Source organism: Montipora foliosa, chromosome 3 (genome assembly GCF_036669935.1).
Source record: "Montipora foliosa isolate CH-2021 chromosome 3, ASM3666993v2, whole genome shotgun sequence".
NCBI lineage: Eukaryota > Metazoa > Cnidaria > Anthozoa > Scleractinia > Acroporidae > Montipora > Montipora foliosa.
In genome coordinates, this window is record NC_090871.1 from 64,587,843 (window position 1) to 64,604,467 (window position 16,625).

Consider the following 16,625-nt stretch of genomic DNA (forward strand, 5'->3'; position numbering starts at 1 on the left):
TATACGGCTGTTTTTTTGTGAAGAAATAAATTTTTCCCACCCTTGCTACGCGTCCAAGTACCATGTTTTTTCTAACACTCGTAAAACTTTAGCGTTCCAAACCAAGTGAACGCAAAATCGATGTCGGCGAAGTATGCAAAGCTTCCCTAGGAGCCGTTTCTTTCGATTGGGTGTGGGGGTGGGGGGGGGGGGGTCTTTGATGGGGGCAAAAAAAAAAAAAAGAAAACTAAAACAAAACAAATAAAAAAACACAAAAAAAACAAAAAAAAAACCGTTTTGACCAGAAAAGCGAGCTGTTCGATTGTCATACTCAGTAAGGACATGAGTAAAATGCAAAAACAACATCCGTTTCAAAAGAGTTTGAAAAACACCTGGCTTGAGAAGACTCTACAGTAAACTTGCCAAGAAACTGTAAAGAAATATTTTATGCCTAGGGAATTAGGACTAAAAATGACATGTGAATTCGTTTTCAAACCGTTTTCACCGCGTCCTTGAGAGTCGTCGCTTGTCCACACGTGTCAGCTCACGATTTCTGATCTCTTCAGAGCAAGAACCCGACGAAAAAAGTTACCTTACTTTTGAAAAATATCAGAAACTCGAAAAGAATAAGTGGAAGGGTCTTCAGGGGTAAAATGCTGTATCTTCTCCTGACTTTGAAAAGCAAAATTTTGTATTGCAGTTTATTTTGAGTACATATCAAGAATACAATTTTTGCTGCAAAGCTCTTTTTACGTCAGATCCTTTAACACAATATGACCACCGCTTCTCTCGAGAATGAAAATGATCAATGGCAATTCCTTATTATTATTTTTTTCGACAAAGCTTCATGCTCGGCACGAAACGCATTCAGAATCTAAATCAACTACAGAAAGAAACAAGAAACGACTTTCTCGAAATTCGTCGCTCTGGTCTTTTTTTAGCTCGCTATTCCTTGTCGTTTAAGCCTAGTTTTTTAAAGAATCCGGCGATGCCGTGTGACTTTATTTCTTCCAGCATCTCGGGTTCTATCTTTGGTGGATTGACCATATGCTTCGTCTCAGGTGTTGCGACTGGGTAGCCTGTGACATCACGAGCGCAAAAGGAGGGCATTGACAGCTGACTGGATCCAGGAAATCTGGAAAGAACGAGGCATACATGGTTTCATAGAAAGTGGTTTTGTTGCTGGAAGGCGTTAGGCGAATTTCAACTTCGTGATAGTATGGAACATAGCGACCATCGGGTAAATCGTACAGCAGCCATTTCTCTATAGTCACCTAGACAGGAGAGAACATATAAAACAACATCGATGAAACTGGTATAAGACATTTGAAAAAGAACGCTTAAACAGCAACGGCTCAGTCACTTAGCCTATGAACCTTTTATTCACTGTCTCCATGGAAGTCATTTACGCTCGCCTCGTTGTTGCAATAGCACTCAAAAAGTTGCCTGGAAACTTTGGGTAACGTTCCCATGTATCGACTAGCTTTGCTTTATGATTGGTCCATTTCGTTGTCTACTGATTTTATAATTAGCCATAGTAATGTCTTTGCTTTTTTGGCTCTCGACTGAAAGCTTCCTCTGTTCCAATGTCTATTTTATTTCTGTCTATTGCGTTTTTGTCGAAGTGAGTAAACTGAGTAAATTTCCTCAAGAATGGATCTTTAGGCATACTATATATTAGTAGCAGCTTACCTTTCCCGTCTTACTGTGTCCTCCCGATTGCCAAGAACACACCTTGAAAGTGCCTCCTTTATTGTCACAAGTAAAGTACGATGGTACTTCAAAGCGAGGAAAGCTTGCACGAGAATTCACGCTGCAGTTTCTGTTAAACCACGCTGCATTGAACTAATAAAACAAATTTTAAGAAAGAGATTAAAGGGATGTACTTTTTTAGGTGACTCCGAAGAAGTACTCCGAATTTTCAAAAAGGCATCCCTTCATTCCTTTCCGTCCCGGGATTAAAATTTACTATCATCTTCTTTACTACCAATGCGAGAGGGCCTGTGAAACGCACTCGGATTTTTTTCCGAGCGAGAATCCCCGAATTATCATCGGAAAGAACCGAACATTAAAATCGAGGTCTGGGAGAACGAGAAAGGGGTGAACAACAAAACCCGACTGACTCGTGGTCGTACTTGTACTTAGATCTAAAGCTCTTACATACCTGGAGGAAGTATCTGTTTTCAATATAAGTGAAGGGAAATATAAAGGTTGTCTCCCAACTCAATCCTATTTTATCATGACGCTGCAAGCCGGCTTTGGCATCTTGCAGAAGCTCGCCAATGTTTGTATGGTTTGTGCATCCTTTGTTATCGCAAATTTTCACAATCTGTGTGTAGAATGTAGAAAACACCCCTGGAAAAGGTGGAGGCAGGGAATAGCTGCCACAAGGATCATTCACAGAGCTGGGACACTTTGGACCGTAAAAACACTGGCACCTGAAACGTACATGTAAAGAAGACCCATTTAAACGGGTTTCAATATTTGCTTGGACTCGCATTCGTCACTTTATTGATTCAAATGTTGGGTGCGTTTGAACAGGTCGTTCAACATTGCTGAAAAGGGTAAAATGTGGAAAGATTTTTGAAAGCCGGTTTAATCAAATTAAAACTGATTTAAACTTTTAGTAAACATCGATTCGCAAATTTCTTGTGCTCTAGAAAATGTTCAATAGGGTTGAAACCGTAAATTTGGTCGGGAGAGTCTGGTTTCTTGGTTTTGGTTTCCCGCAACGAAAGTTTGTGAATGTCAACGGGCAGTCGGGGGGTTCATTCAACATTCGTGATAAAAAAAGAAATGTTGAATTGTTGTCGAAGCAAATGTCAAAAGCCTTAAACTCATTCAACATCGAATCGATTCAAACTCAATTCAACACGGATGATGATGAAGAAAACACGTGCTGCACGAACGGCACGCAGTACAATTCCCTCCCGCACGCAGCAAAACTACCGCGTGAAATTACTAAATTTAAGGTTTTGACGAAAATTACAATAGTCGGTCTTTTTTTCAGCGAGAACTTATGAATCAAGCTGTGGGGTGCTCCGCTAACATTTATAGCCCAACAAGAACATCTTGAAATAATGATCGCAAAACTGACAGTCAAGACCGCGCTAATGTTTGTTTTCAACCTCTTCGTTGTAATTGTTGCCAATGTCTCTCTACACACATGCGCAGCTTAAATTTGCACTCGGTTGAGGATGGTTTCAATGTGATTCCTGTTGAGTTTCCTTTGCTAGAGATAGATAACTCACCTTGTATTCGGTGGACAATTGTGCTTTTTTTCAGTCATTTGTTGGGTTCTGCTATCAATCGTGCATTCGTACCATCCCCTGAGGTCCTTAAAACAGTATCTCCCTGGAGGCCCCTGGTCACAAAAGGTCCCGTTTGACCCATCCACGACCAGAAGCAACAACATAAGAGCCAACACAACATCAAGCTTCGTGGACATTTCCCTGAAAAGATAAGGCCGAAAGCCCATTTAATTTATGCTGAAATGAATGAAATGAAGTTGCTTGTTTCAACATCATGCAAAACCAGGATAGAAATCTTTTACTTCCTCGGTAATTACGGAAATTAACTAAGAAACTACGAAGGCTACGGCGACGACAATGCCCCGAAACAATAATAATTAACAACTATTCACCGAAGTGGAGGTGGCCTGTGAGTGGTACGTGGATATACTGTTTTAGCTAATATGTACTATCAAGGTAGCTAGTGTTTAGTATACACTAGCTGTGTTTTCACGACAGCCGTTGTCTCGCTTAACATTCCCGAAAGTGCTTTGTTTGCAGACTTTGTTAAGGGAATTTAAAAGGATACGTGTTTTTACTGGTAAGATTAGGAAGTTTAAGATCTACGACGCGACGGCAAAGAAAACGTCACAATTTTGCTTGCTCGCACAGCATGTGCCTTTTTTAATTTTTGTACATTTCTTTTTACGTTTTCGGCAAATCTGCGACGTAAAATGACCAATTTTCAAGTTTTACACAAGGCTGCGAATGTGAATTTTCTGTCGTAGCTTCAACACCGCGCATCCTAATTTAGTTTCTGGAAAGTTGCGCTAGTTAAGTCACAGGCAGCCCAAGCTCGGTGTACGCTTTATAGACTTTGTATGGGAAAATATACTTTGAGCTTGTAAATGATAAAGTAAGCTGTTAATGTAGAAATAAACTTCACTTACCTCTACGTACAGTTGTCCTCGTCTTTTCTGTGCAATTGGAGGACAAACTGTCTCCGTTTTAGACGGGTTTGTAGCTTTCGAATTTTTGCGATGTCGCAAGTGTCATTTTCCCTCATAAAGAGAAAGTAAGAGAAGAAAGGCTGGTGACTCGCGGCGCGATCTCGTCCCACAAATTGCTTTCGCATCATAAAGCAATGGCCCGAATCGCCATAAAAACACCACAGCCCAGATAAATTTCCTATCACATCAACTCCATTCCGGAACTGCACAGCAATTTTTGGAGGATAAATTCCAACTAATGTTCGGCTTTCTATAATCTTCCCATGCGCTCAGCTAGATGGGCTGTTATAGCTTGATGGCGATCATATTACATTCTGCACTCTCATTGGCAGTCTAATTATAACGCGTGGATAATGTTTCAAATTGGCCAACGAGAGTGAAGAATGTAATATGATCGCCATCAAGCTATAACGTCCGTAGCCACACATCGAGCTGAGCGCATGAGAAGATTATAGAAAGCCGAACACTATTTGGAATTTATCCGCCAAAAATCACTGTATGGTCCCGGAATGGAGTTTATGTGGTAGGAAATTTATCTGGCCTTAAGGCTGCAGTGTTTTTATGGCGATTCAGACCGTTGCTTTGTGATGCGAGAGCAATTTGTGGTACGAGATTGCCGCGAGTCACCAGGCTTTCTTCTCTTTATGAGGGGAAATGACAACTAACGACATCCCAAAAATTCGAAACCTACAAACCTGTCTAAAGCGGAGACAGTTTGCCCTCCAATTGCACAGAAAAGACGAGGATAAATTGTACGTAGAGGTAAGTGAAGTTTATTTCTACATTTACAGCTTACTTCATCATTTACAAGTTCAAAGTATATTTTCCCATACAAAGTCTATAAATCGTACACCGAGCTTGGGCTGCCTGTGGTTAAGTTAGACAAACCGACATAATGACGAAAGACATTAATAAACCTGAACTTGCAATTTTAAATGACGTTTGCGCAGTACCTTCGCGTCGTAGATCTTAAACTCCATATTAAATAAGGAGAGAGCACGTTCCAATACAATTCTAAAAATAATAAAAATAGCACGCTTGTTGTATTTCCGATTTGAATAACCGCAAGTTACTCCTCTTTTATTCGAACGTAATTGCCAACTCGCTTAAGCTACCTAGTTCGGTGGCTTATATTTATTGAGAATTCCACTGAAGGGTGCCGACTCGCTTAACTTTATTAGCGAGTTAGACAAGTAACTGTTTTCACGCGATTTCCGGTTATCACTCGCTAAGCGACCTTTTAAGAACTACTAAGTCTGATAAAAGAGGACAAATAATCGTCTTTACATACATACATACATACATACATACATGCTTTATTTAAACACGGTAAAACCTTCAGTAAGAATACAATAGCTATAGTACAATAAAATTTAGTACTTAATTACTACAGTAATAAAAATATTGTTTTACAAGGTTGCCGTGTGGGAGCCTAACCCTCATTGTCATAAAATCGATTCACTTCTTTTTTAAAAGATCTAACTGATTCGATCGAACGTAAATTGTTGGGTAAGTTGTCCATAGTGAGGCCGCACTGTAGCTAAAACTTTTTTTGAGATAATTGGTGTTTGGTTTGGCCAAATTAAGCTTCATTTCTAAATTCCTGACATTATATTTTGTGGTGCGAATTGAAAACAGGTCCTGTAGATAATCTGGAGCAAGACCATTTAATATTTTAAACATTAGGATGGCTTTAAGCTTTTTCCGACGCTTAGCGAGATTGTCCTGGCGGAGTGAGGTAAGAAGATGGTTAGCACTCACGTCGTAACTACTCTTGGTGATAACCCTTGCCGCCCTGTTCTGCATTTTTTGCAGTTTATCGCACAGAGTCAACCCGCATTCCAGCTTTTGTTTTGCGGAGCTCTGCTTCACAAAGAAGTGAACTCACCAAATTTGAGGTTGTAACGGCCACGCAAGCATTCAAGTTTTGAAACCACTCGTACCAATTTATCGTTAAGATAACTCACCCACGTTGGTAGTGCAGACGTACGTTTTCCGGTGACGTTTTTCGTCGCCGTCTCCGCTGATGATAAGAGGGAACTTTAGCAAATACAACGGCGACGGCAACGAGAACGTTACAAACTTGCATAATTAAGTGGGCAAAAACAATAGCTTTGCACGCCCTGCACGTGCGTTTTTCACTTTGGTCCATTTCTTTGCCGTCGTCAGCAAAACAACAACGTGAAATAGGCAAATTTGAGGTTTTTATGAAGAACGTCAGCACTTGAAGATAAATTAAGCGCCGCTCATAACAGTTTCATTCCTGAGGGCTGACACACCTTTGTCATATTGAAATGCGTGGAATAGTCGTGAAGTGATTGCCATAACGCGAATTAATGTTCTTAGACGATGTTCTCGTTGCCGGCTATGTAAACACGGAAAAAAGTCCTCTATTGCTTTTATAAAATGTTTCTCATGAATAACAATTCAACTGAAGAAGGAAAATGCTAGGTTTTTTTTACTTCCTGATTGAAACAGATTTTCCTGATTCACGCTCATGTTTTCATACCAACCTATCAAAACGCGCGTGTGACAAGGCATAACCAATAAAAATTCGTGTGAGGTCACAGCCGTGTTTACATACTTTCATCTAAACGCTTCTATTGACCAATCAGAGTGAGCGTACTATCCTTATTGTTTACGCCGCAGTGAATGAGCCTGAAGCGAACGAGCGAGGCAGCTCTCTAATCGGGAGAAGAACACATTTTTCTTCGAAACTCAAGGGATTGTCGTCGAAGGCGCAAGGAATTGTGGTTATGCGCGAATGGGGGAATTAAGATGCGCGTTATGATCATCAGATCCTGCTCTGTTTTTCATTTCGCCCCTCGTATCCTCAAACTATAGATAGTTTCACTGTCACGCAAATTAACAAAAAAACAAATTCAATATAGTTTAATGAAAAAGGCCAAGAACTTGGAATGTTGTAGGAAACAAATGTTTTAACCACCTCTCCAATTCTCAGGCCCGTGCGGTACATCGTTTCTGAATTATTTGTCGAAGCGTTTCACATCTGAAGTTCACTTTGCGATGAAAGCGCTTACTTTTCGCTCATGAAATAAAATACATGTGTATGAACACATCTCCTAATGTACTTAAAAGGCTCAAACTGTTGAAATTCCTAGGGATAAACTTTTTTTTTTTCAGCCAAATAGCCTTGTATCATGGTGTCAAGCAAAATGGCCAATGCTATATTTTCGAAACGAAAGACGGCACAGAACTTGAAACTTGAAAAAAGATTTATTTCTAGGTCATCTTCAACCTCCTTTAGACAAAAATTCAGAAGACCTTGCCATTTTGATGTTAGAATTTGATGACGTCACTGTGAAGAACATCTATTGTTTTCATTTTTCTCTCCAGTGGAGTCCAAAAGGAGGTCCAATTGGGGGTTCATGTTTTGTACCGTACTTGCACAAGACGTATTAAAATCGCCGTTCAATTCAACGCACGAACTGTCGTTAAATTACCGCAAGCATAACTGATCATCTCCCTTCCCCTCGTTAGCATTTCTACCATTAGTTTATCTCTTTCGCGGTTATTCTATCCCGTTCACTTCTTACATGTGGACGAAGTATCCTTAAAAATAAATTGGTACAAGCAATGAAAATAGGGAATGAAAGATTCTCTGTTGCATGCTCACTTGGCCGTCAAAACTTCAAATTTGGTAATTTCACGTCGCCCTTATGCAGAGTACCGCAAGAATCCGTCCTAAAATCCGTGCTGCACGTGCAGCGCGATTATGATATCATTAATTGTTTTGCGCCATTGTTGTTGCCGTCGCCATAGAAATTAGGGAGCTTAAGATTTTACGACGGCGACGGCAACAGCAACGCCTCAAAACAATGATAAAAAAGAGAATAGATAATCGTGCTGCACGTGCAGCACGGATTTTAGGACGGATTCTTGCGGTACTCTGCATAACGCGACGTGAAATTACCAAATTTGAGGTTTCGAGGACAACGTGATGAGAATGCAACAGAGAATCTTTCATTCTCTGTTTTCACTTTGTAACTGCTCGTACCAATTTATTTTTAGGATACTTCGCCAAAATTGTAAGATGTGAACGAGATAGAATAACTGCGAAAATACTATGATAAAGCAAAGTGATATTTCGAAGTGACGTTTTCGTTAAAGTCGTCGTCGTAGATCTTAAGGTCCCTATTAAACTGCTCAAAAACCGCCTCCGTTGGATGGGTCATATCTGTCGCATGAACGATATCAGAACAGTGAAAGCACTGCTATTTGGCTAGTTGGAAGGTTCTAGAAAAGTGGGTCGTCCACTTCTACGTTACAAGGACAGTCACGTGCAAAATGGCTCTGCAGCGTAGTGAAGCTGTAAATGAATGGAACTCTGTAGTGAATGATCGCAACAGGTGGACAGCACTCATACAAAATGTGTTTAAAGTGTACAACCAGAAAAGAAAAGCTGACTACGAACGACGACGACAGAAACACCATAAATGCCAACACTAAAAGTCATAAGTGTAAGTCTTTATACATGTTGGTAACTGTGTTCTATATCCGTATCGGATAACAAAGGCGATATATATATGTTGCCGTCGCCGTAGTAAAATCTTAAGCTCCCTAATACTAGTGTTCAACGGCAACTTCGAATAACTCAAAATAGACTCGAGCCCGAGCAAATACAACAAGGAGTCCAGAATTATGCATGTTTGTCGTGAGTACTTAACCAATCACAATTTGTGTGTTTCCTAAGAGTTAATCATTTTTAATTAACTCACATTCAATCTCACGTTATACATTACGCGCACCAATTTACGAAACCAAAAATGGATGTCGCTTTGTGCTGCTGAATTTTATCGAAATTCCGTCAATATATTGCTTTTAAAACGTGCGTCAAGATAACTGAGACGTGGGGTTTCAAAACCGAGACCAACGAATCAGACGAGATGCCAAAAATAAGTCTTCCAGAGGGCTCGACTCGGTTTTTCCCTAGAATTTCTTCCAGTTTTCTCGGGGCGGTCTCCAGTTTAGTTTTTTGGTCTATCTGCAACCACGAAAAGCGGTTGCATTAGTCATTGAGGTTGCCGTCCTGTAATGAGCTTTTATAACTTTCTATAAAGTAACTGGACGCAAAATAATGATTCTTTTGTTTGTTCAAATTTACCGTGAGTTTGAACGTGACGTATTTCGTAATTGGGACCAAACTGGTGCGATCAGAACTGAAAGTTAAGGGGTGACAATTTAAACAGAGTTCAGTTTAAGCTTAACTAATAATCTGCGTCCCAAGTAATTTTTATTCGGAAACACGATCGAAAGTTTGGTTTTATCAAACGATCGAGTTGATAAACATTTAAGGCAACTTAACCACCTTAGGAGGCGAATTGTTTCTTTCTTTAGAGACTTGTCACTTCATTTTTATTTTAGCGACTTCTAGTATATCAGGGTCGAGAAACAGCGTCAAAGAGTCAAAAGCAAAGGTGAGCATTCATCTACTTCGGTTGAAGGAACAGATGCTCACTTCAAGACAGTTTTGGGAGTAAAATAATTTTTGCAAACTTCAGTCTAAGTTACACTTCGCTAAATTAAATAGCCATATACAGGCTATCACATTCATCCGAATAACATAAAATAAAACTCAAAAACTGTTCTATGAAACTGACAAAACTACCTACGCTTATCTTCACTTGATCCTTTCCTTTTCAACCAGCTAAGGGCGGAGATAGTGGCTGCAGCTTCGAATCCGTCGCAAATCAGAACACGGAGTGCCTTTTATACTGCGCGTTGCGTCGTCAAAAATACTTCTTGAAACATTAGTGAAAAAGAAACAAAAATAACAAAACACTGTTGTGACAGTTATTTTCCGTAATGCAAAACTGATTGAATGGAATTATAGAATTCTTCATCTTATTTGCTTTTCAAATTTTTATTCTTTTCAATAGGGGTTTTTAATGCCTTTTTGCCGACAACTGTCATGGCGGTAATCAAATCAGTCAATCGTTTATTTACCCACGTAGCGTCCAGTGAGATAAAAAGCTCGTCCAAAATACGTACGTGCTAACATTTTTTTAAAAGAATACATGCACGTATGTATTTGTACGTACGTCTATTTAACAACGAGGTTTAAATATGTATATAAAAAATAGTAAAAAATAAAATAGGTAACTTCAAATGACACAGTATAACGGTTAAAATGTCTGCTATACAATGTAAAGGTGGAATTAAAATGATTTGTTCTTAATCGACTTGGCAAACGTGGATAGATTTTCTTTTCTTACGTCGACTTCAAGTGAGCTCCAGATTTTAGCCGTTTTGTAAGTGAAAGTGTTCTTCATCCAGTAAAGGTTAAAACTTGGCATACTAAGGTTAACACCACTACCTCGTAAGTTATAATTTGAGTCTTTAAAACTAGAAAAAGTCACGGATATACGTAGGTCCGATGCAGAATAAAAATTTATGAAGTAACAAAAGCGAACTGCATATTCTCCTATGTTCTAGAGTTTTCATGTTCACAATCCCAAGTTGTTCATGATATGAGTTACTTTTACCATAATCTAAAATAGACCTCAAGATGTAAAAGTTAGTGTCCTCAAGACGACTTGCTTTCACGTTGCCCACACCTAGTAAGAGAGGACTGCAGTATTCTAAGTGCAGCAAAACAAAAGAGTTGTAAAGACTTATCATAACCTCGGTTGGAACAAAACGCCTCTTGCGTCTTAGCTCTGCATATGCCTTCTTGAGTTGCTCTGATATATGATCCTAAAATAACAATAATAACAAAACAACAAAACGATCAGGGAACAGTTTCTCGATAAATCTATTCTGTTTAGCAGTTACTCCACACACACACATACGTATATTTATTTATAAAACTCATCAATAATTCATGATGGGAAAACAAAAGAAATGTTTTATTAATCAATATCTGTATTTCTGATACAGCTTTCTCTTCATTTACATAACTGTTTCTTTCAATTTTCACGGTTAAAATGTCTTGAATCACCAAAAATACCTAGTGTACATTAACACTTAAATGCTGACATTTCATAAGCACAATACAATATTCGCGCCTGTATTGTATCAGATATAAAATATTGTATATCCGATACAATACGGTCGCTCATATTGTATTTAGTACATATGATCTACATATCCGACAGTGTAAATCCAGCCCCTTTATATCTGAACAACAAAAAAGATTCCTTTTGAAAGTGCAACTGTCCAGCCCATTTCAACCAATTAGCTGGCCATTAGGGACTTTAAGATCTGCGACGCGACGGTAACGAAAACGTCATTTAAAATTGCAAGTTCAGGTTTATTAATCTTTTTCGTCGTTATGTCAGCTTGTCTAACTTCTAAAAACTAGTGTAACTCCCCAGGAACTGAATTAGGAGGTGCGGTATTGAATCTACGACAGAAAATTCAAATTCGCTGCCTTTTGTTCACGTTCTCCGTAAAAGTTGAGAATTGGTCATTTCACGTCGTAGATTTGCCGAAAACGTGAAAGAAATGTACAAAAATGAAAAATGCACGTGCAGAGCGTGCAAAGCTATTGTTTTTGCTCATTAAATATGCAAAATTTGTGACGGTTTCGTTGCCATCGCGTCATAGATCTTAAACTCCCTAAAATTATCAGACGACTGCGCAGTAATTTATAACGAGCGTCAAGTATAGTTATGATCGATATTACGAGTTGGAATGAAAGGCACCGTAAAATATTGTAAATCAGTTTGCTAATAGTGACTGTATGCATCGCGGGGTTCTTTTACGTTGCACAGGTTGAATAATTTTAGGGAGCTTTAGCAACGACGACGGGAACGGCAACGAGAACGTCATGTAAAAACATAAATTCACGTTATTGCGATCACTTCTCGACTATTCCAAGCCTTTTAATATGACAAAGGTGTTTCAGTCCCTCAGGAATGAAACCTTTACGAGCGGCGCTTAATTTAGGGGAGAAAAATGAAAATTTATCTCCAGGTGCTGACGTTCTCCACAACACCTCAAACTTGGTAATTTCACGTTGTTGCTTTGCTGACGACGGCAAAGAAATGAACAAAAGTGAAAAACGCACGTGCAGAGCGTGAGAAGCTATTGTTTTTGCCCACTAAATATGCAAATTTGTGACGTTCTCGTTGCCATCGCCGTTGTCGTTGCTAAAGCTCATAATATTGAAGACGGGACGGGTCTATGGTTTATCGTCCTTATCCGAGAAGAATAGAGAGTATAACCCTTTGTAGATGTCATTACAAAGGCAGCACTTTCTCCCGAGTGTCCGCCCGGTGTCGAACTCTCGACCTCCCGCATGGCAGCCCACTCAGTTGGATTCGGTAGTGAAGGAATCTGCCAGCATGAATGGCTAAATAGAGGATAGGAAGTTTTCCATGAACTGATGTTGATATTCCTAATAAAAACCTTGATTTGTAAATTGCAAAACATCAAAGAGGTGCATTGACACTGTTGTTTCCCTAGTTCAGTATAAGATGAATGAAATAACTAAGGTTTTCCAATCTGAGACCATTTCCTTGGAATGGATTCCAACAGGACTCGAGTACTCCCTCAATCGGTGCCAAATTTTCACTCAACAGTTTGCTGAAAGCGGTCCTTCATAGGTCGATTTGTCTTTTATACTACAAAACAAAGGAAAAAAACGCTACTGTCGCTTTTTACCGCCCTGGTACACGAGACTAATGCGAGCAATAAAACTGTTTAGTTTTTTTGCGGAAAGTTCAACTCAATATTTACACCGAGTTGTTTTCTCAGTCATTAAAGTGTGCTTATTTTGACTCAGGAACTAATGTCATTTTATGTATATTCGTGTTGATCATTTGTTTGCAGATTAAACTAATAAGCTTTTACCTATTCAGTTGTTTTACTGTCTAGTCCGCTCCGCAGGAGATGGATTGTAAGCTATTCCAAAAACATGTGATGTTAAGTTTGGCAACGATCGTTGATTTTCTCAAAACAGTGTTTATATCATTTATTGCAAAAAAGTTCTGGTGTTACTACCGTTCGTAATACATATGCGATGTGTGATTATGCTATGCCTTATCAATGTAAAATAAAATGCACAGCCTTGGATATCTTACTTTGGGATATTTTAAATCATTTGATCTCGGGAGCTAAATTTGTATCTGTAAATGGTGTTCACTCATCTCTTCGTTTGTACAAATCAAACTTGAAGTTGTTTAATGACGAGTTGGATAAAGCGTCCCCAGTAGGTGGAACAAGTCACCAAACATTTTAAGAAATTGGAGAAGTAAAATGTCATTTGTTTACTTTGCGATAAAGGCCCCTTTTCACACTGTTTCTTCTTTTGTATTTTTGAAATGTCTTTAGGAGAGTAAGTTACGGTGAAATACTTTTCCGGTCTATTCTGTGACATTCTCTGAAAACACAGGTAAACGCAGGTCTCAGTGCTGCAAATCATTTAGAGAACTTTGTCTAGTTGAACAACTGTACCTGCTCATGTCTCAAGATAAGTCATAAAAATATCGACCGTGAGAGAATGTTAAATGTATGTTGGTTTATGTTCCCGAATTTTGACGAAATTACCTCAATATGTTTCTACGAAGGTTTGAAAAACAAACTATCAGTATGTGGTGTTTTGATCTCACTCCTTGTCAAGTCAATTGTCAGAAAGAGTAGTACCACAGGATTTCGCAATATATCTTCCTTAAAATATCTCCGAGGGGAATCCGTTAATTTCACCAATTTTTGGCAAAAATCGAGATAAAATTTTGGGCGGAAAAGGTATTCGTTAAACTAAGATCTGCTCATTCTGAAAAGCTAACCTTTGACCACGATCTCTAGTCAGAGAAGAAAAAACAAAACATTGGAAAGATTTCATGCCTTCCTTCGGAGATAGAAAAGACTAATTTGTGAAATACGTCCGAGAATCTTTTCTGTCTTTCCAGAAACGTAATATTCGTTATCCATATGAGGGATTGCGTTAGTTAGTTGTTTACTCCGCTCCTAATTTTTAAACAGGTGCAAGGAGATTTGCGCCTGCATCGCCATTTTCCAGGCGAATCTACTGACCAGCGCCGTCAGAGGTCGAGGATTTAATGTCTACTGCCTTATTGTTCAAAACGTTCTATTTTGTTTCTTTAATGCTGCAAACTTCTTCTCAGTTTCCATTTAATTTGCATTGTTTAGCCTGAGGAACGACGACAATGAAGCCGACATGCCATGAATGTCTAGCGGCGGATTACAAGTTTGGATGTTTTCTTTCCAGAAGGAATTCTCTAATTTTTATTGCTTTTTAAGAAGGGAAATCTACCCGTCCCATTTCTTAAATTAGGCCCTACTCAGTTGAGGTCGTCAACAACGCAAACTTTGAAGTTCTTAAAATAACTGTTAATGTTGCTAATTGGCTTCAATTTGTTAAAACATTGTCAATAGTTTCCCTTTATGTTTTCATGTTGCAATGTACGTAGAAGAACCGCCACTTTGTATTTTCCGAACATATCTTTGCATCATATCATTACATGTATTGATTAGGTGGACCACGTCTTCGGATTCCACAAACATAACTCCTCCAGATTCATGGATCCGATCTTTCACTGGCCTTTTCAAACATCATGAATGTCCGGTCCGTCTTTAAGTGAAGTGTCAGCATAAGCTGTCTTTCTCCAGTTCCTCTTTTTCCCAACTTAAGGCTATCTTTATTGTATCGTTTTGAAAGTATTCAAAAATAGGAAACAGTTGTCGTGTTACGGTGCAGATTTAAAAGACTGCGATTTGTCATAAGTGACGTTTTCGAACCGTGAAAGAAGTCAACCAGTTTCATGGTTGAGCCGAGTAATTCAGGGGCATCCAACGAGAATATAGTTCAAAACCACTTAAACATAGCATTGTTAAACGTATTTTGGTATTTAAACGTTAGATATAGGCATATTTTTATCCCCTAAAAATTTTTCATCTGTTCGGATTTCCTAGCTGAAAGTCTAGTGATCCGAAAATTATAGGGATCAAAACTTAGCTTTTCGAAATCTTCAGCCAGAAAAAAGGCTCCCGAAAATTCTAGGTGACCTTTTTAGGGTAAAAATCCGTTAAAAATGGGCAATTATACCATGTTTTAGATGTTCGAAAATCCTAGTAGAGGCAGGCAAGCAAGAAGTTTTATAACAAATGTTCCGAAAATTCTAGATCTCAAATCGTCTCCCGAACCCAGATATTTTCCGAAAATTGACGTTGGGTGCCCCTGGTAATTCAAAACATCTATGTAGGTTTTTCCCTTTTGATCCCTTGTTTATCGGGACCTCGATGTAGCAAACTACTTACTAAAGCCTGGTTTTCAGTGTACATAGGCGATCAGGCGATTTTATGGAAACAGTAGCGCGAAGTTTGGGGACGATCTAGGCGATTGCGGCGATCGTGATTGCCTTAACTACTTAACATGTTCTTGAAGTTGTAGAATACTAAGTTCACGCTTGAAACTGAGTTGTCAGTTCATGCAATACGAAACCCACATAGTCGATTAAAAAAAGTCCCAGTATTTGAGTTAATTACAGTTTTAAAATTTTCTTTCACCTTTATTTATACTACTCGCAAAACAAAAACAACAAAATACATGACCAAAATAAAGACGTCCTCCTCGACTGATTCTCAGCTATGTTCTTACTATGTTCTAGTAATTTGGTTTATCTCAGCCACTGACGCGCAGTTAAATGAATTCTTGCTTTGGTATAATCGATATCCAGTGGCGTCTTCTGAACAGATGCGGTTATCAGGACCCAAATTTATTTCCATTTTTGCTTAAAGACGAAGTTTGCAGGTTGAACCTGTAGCTAAAAATGCTATGAACAGCGATGAGGGGAAAAATGGAAGGTTTTGGAATTTGAGAACTCTAAAGTTACTTAGAAATTAACTTCATGAGCTGACCAATCGAATGAGTTTCAAACGAGGTGCATTCTCTATTGACCATTTGCACTTCCGACATAAGTGACATCAGCAGCACTAGACTTTCTGATTTGCTTCATTTGCTGCATGTTAGGTTGGGAGCTAGCAGGGATGGCGCGGTGTCTGGCGAGAGCACTCCCACAGATGTCGCGTGGGTTGGATTCCCAGAATTAGCGTTATATGTGGGTTGAGTTTGTTCAGGAGGGAGGGAGAGACTTTATTGTTTTCCACTGTTTTCTCCGTGGTTGAATCATCGGTGCCAGTGTGACGTCACATAGCAACGAATCGAACTCGCCCGGTCAGTTTTCGCGCTTGGAAGCAGTAGAAGATCTGTAAGAAAAGCGTTAATATAGGCTTTTGTTTAACTCAACTCAACAATGATTTGGCGTGGGTGTGCAAGGTTTGTTCTCTATAGTGTTCTTGTGTAATAGTTTTGTTTTTTCCGTTTGCGCTTTTATCGTTAAACTCATTGAAATCGACGTCGGGTTGGTTGGCGTTCGTGCCATTTTGTACGTTGAACAAGTGAAGTCTACCCAAAACGACC

At 39.1% G+C, this 16,625-nt stretch overlaps 1 pseudogene; it reads right to left on the reverse strand.

Annotated features, from left to right (window-relative positions):
• Positions 1-716: 716 nt before the first annotated feature.
• Positions 717-9,947, reverse strand: LOC137995304 (uncharacterized; annotated as a pseudogene).
• Positions 9,948-16,625: the final 6,678 nt, after the last annotated feature.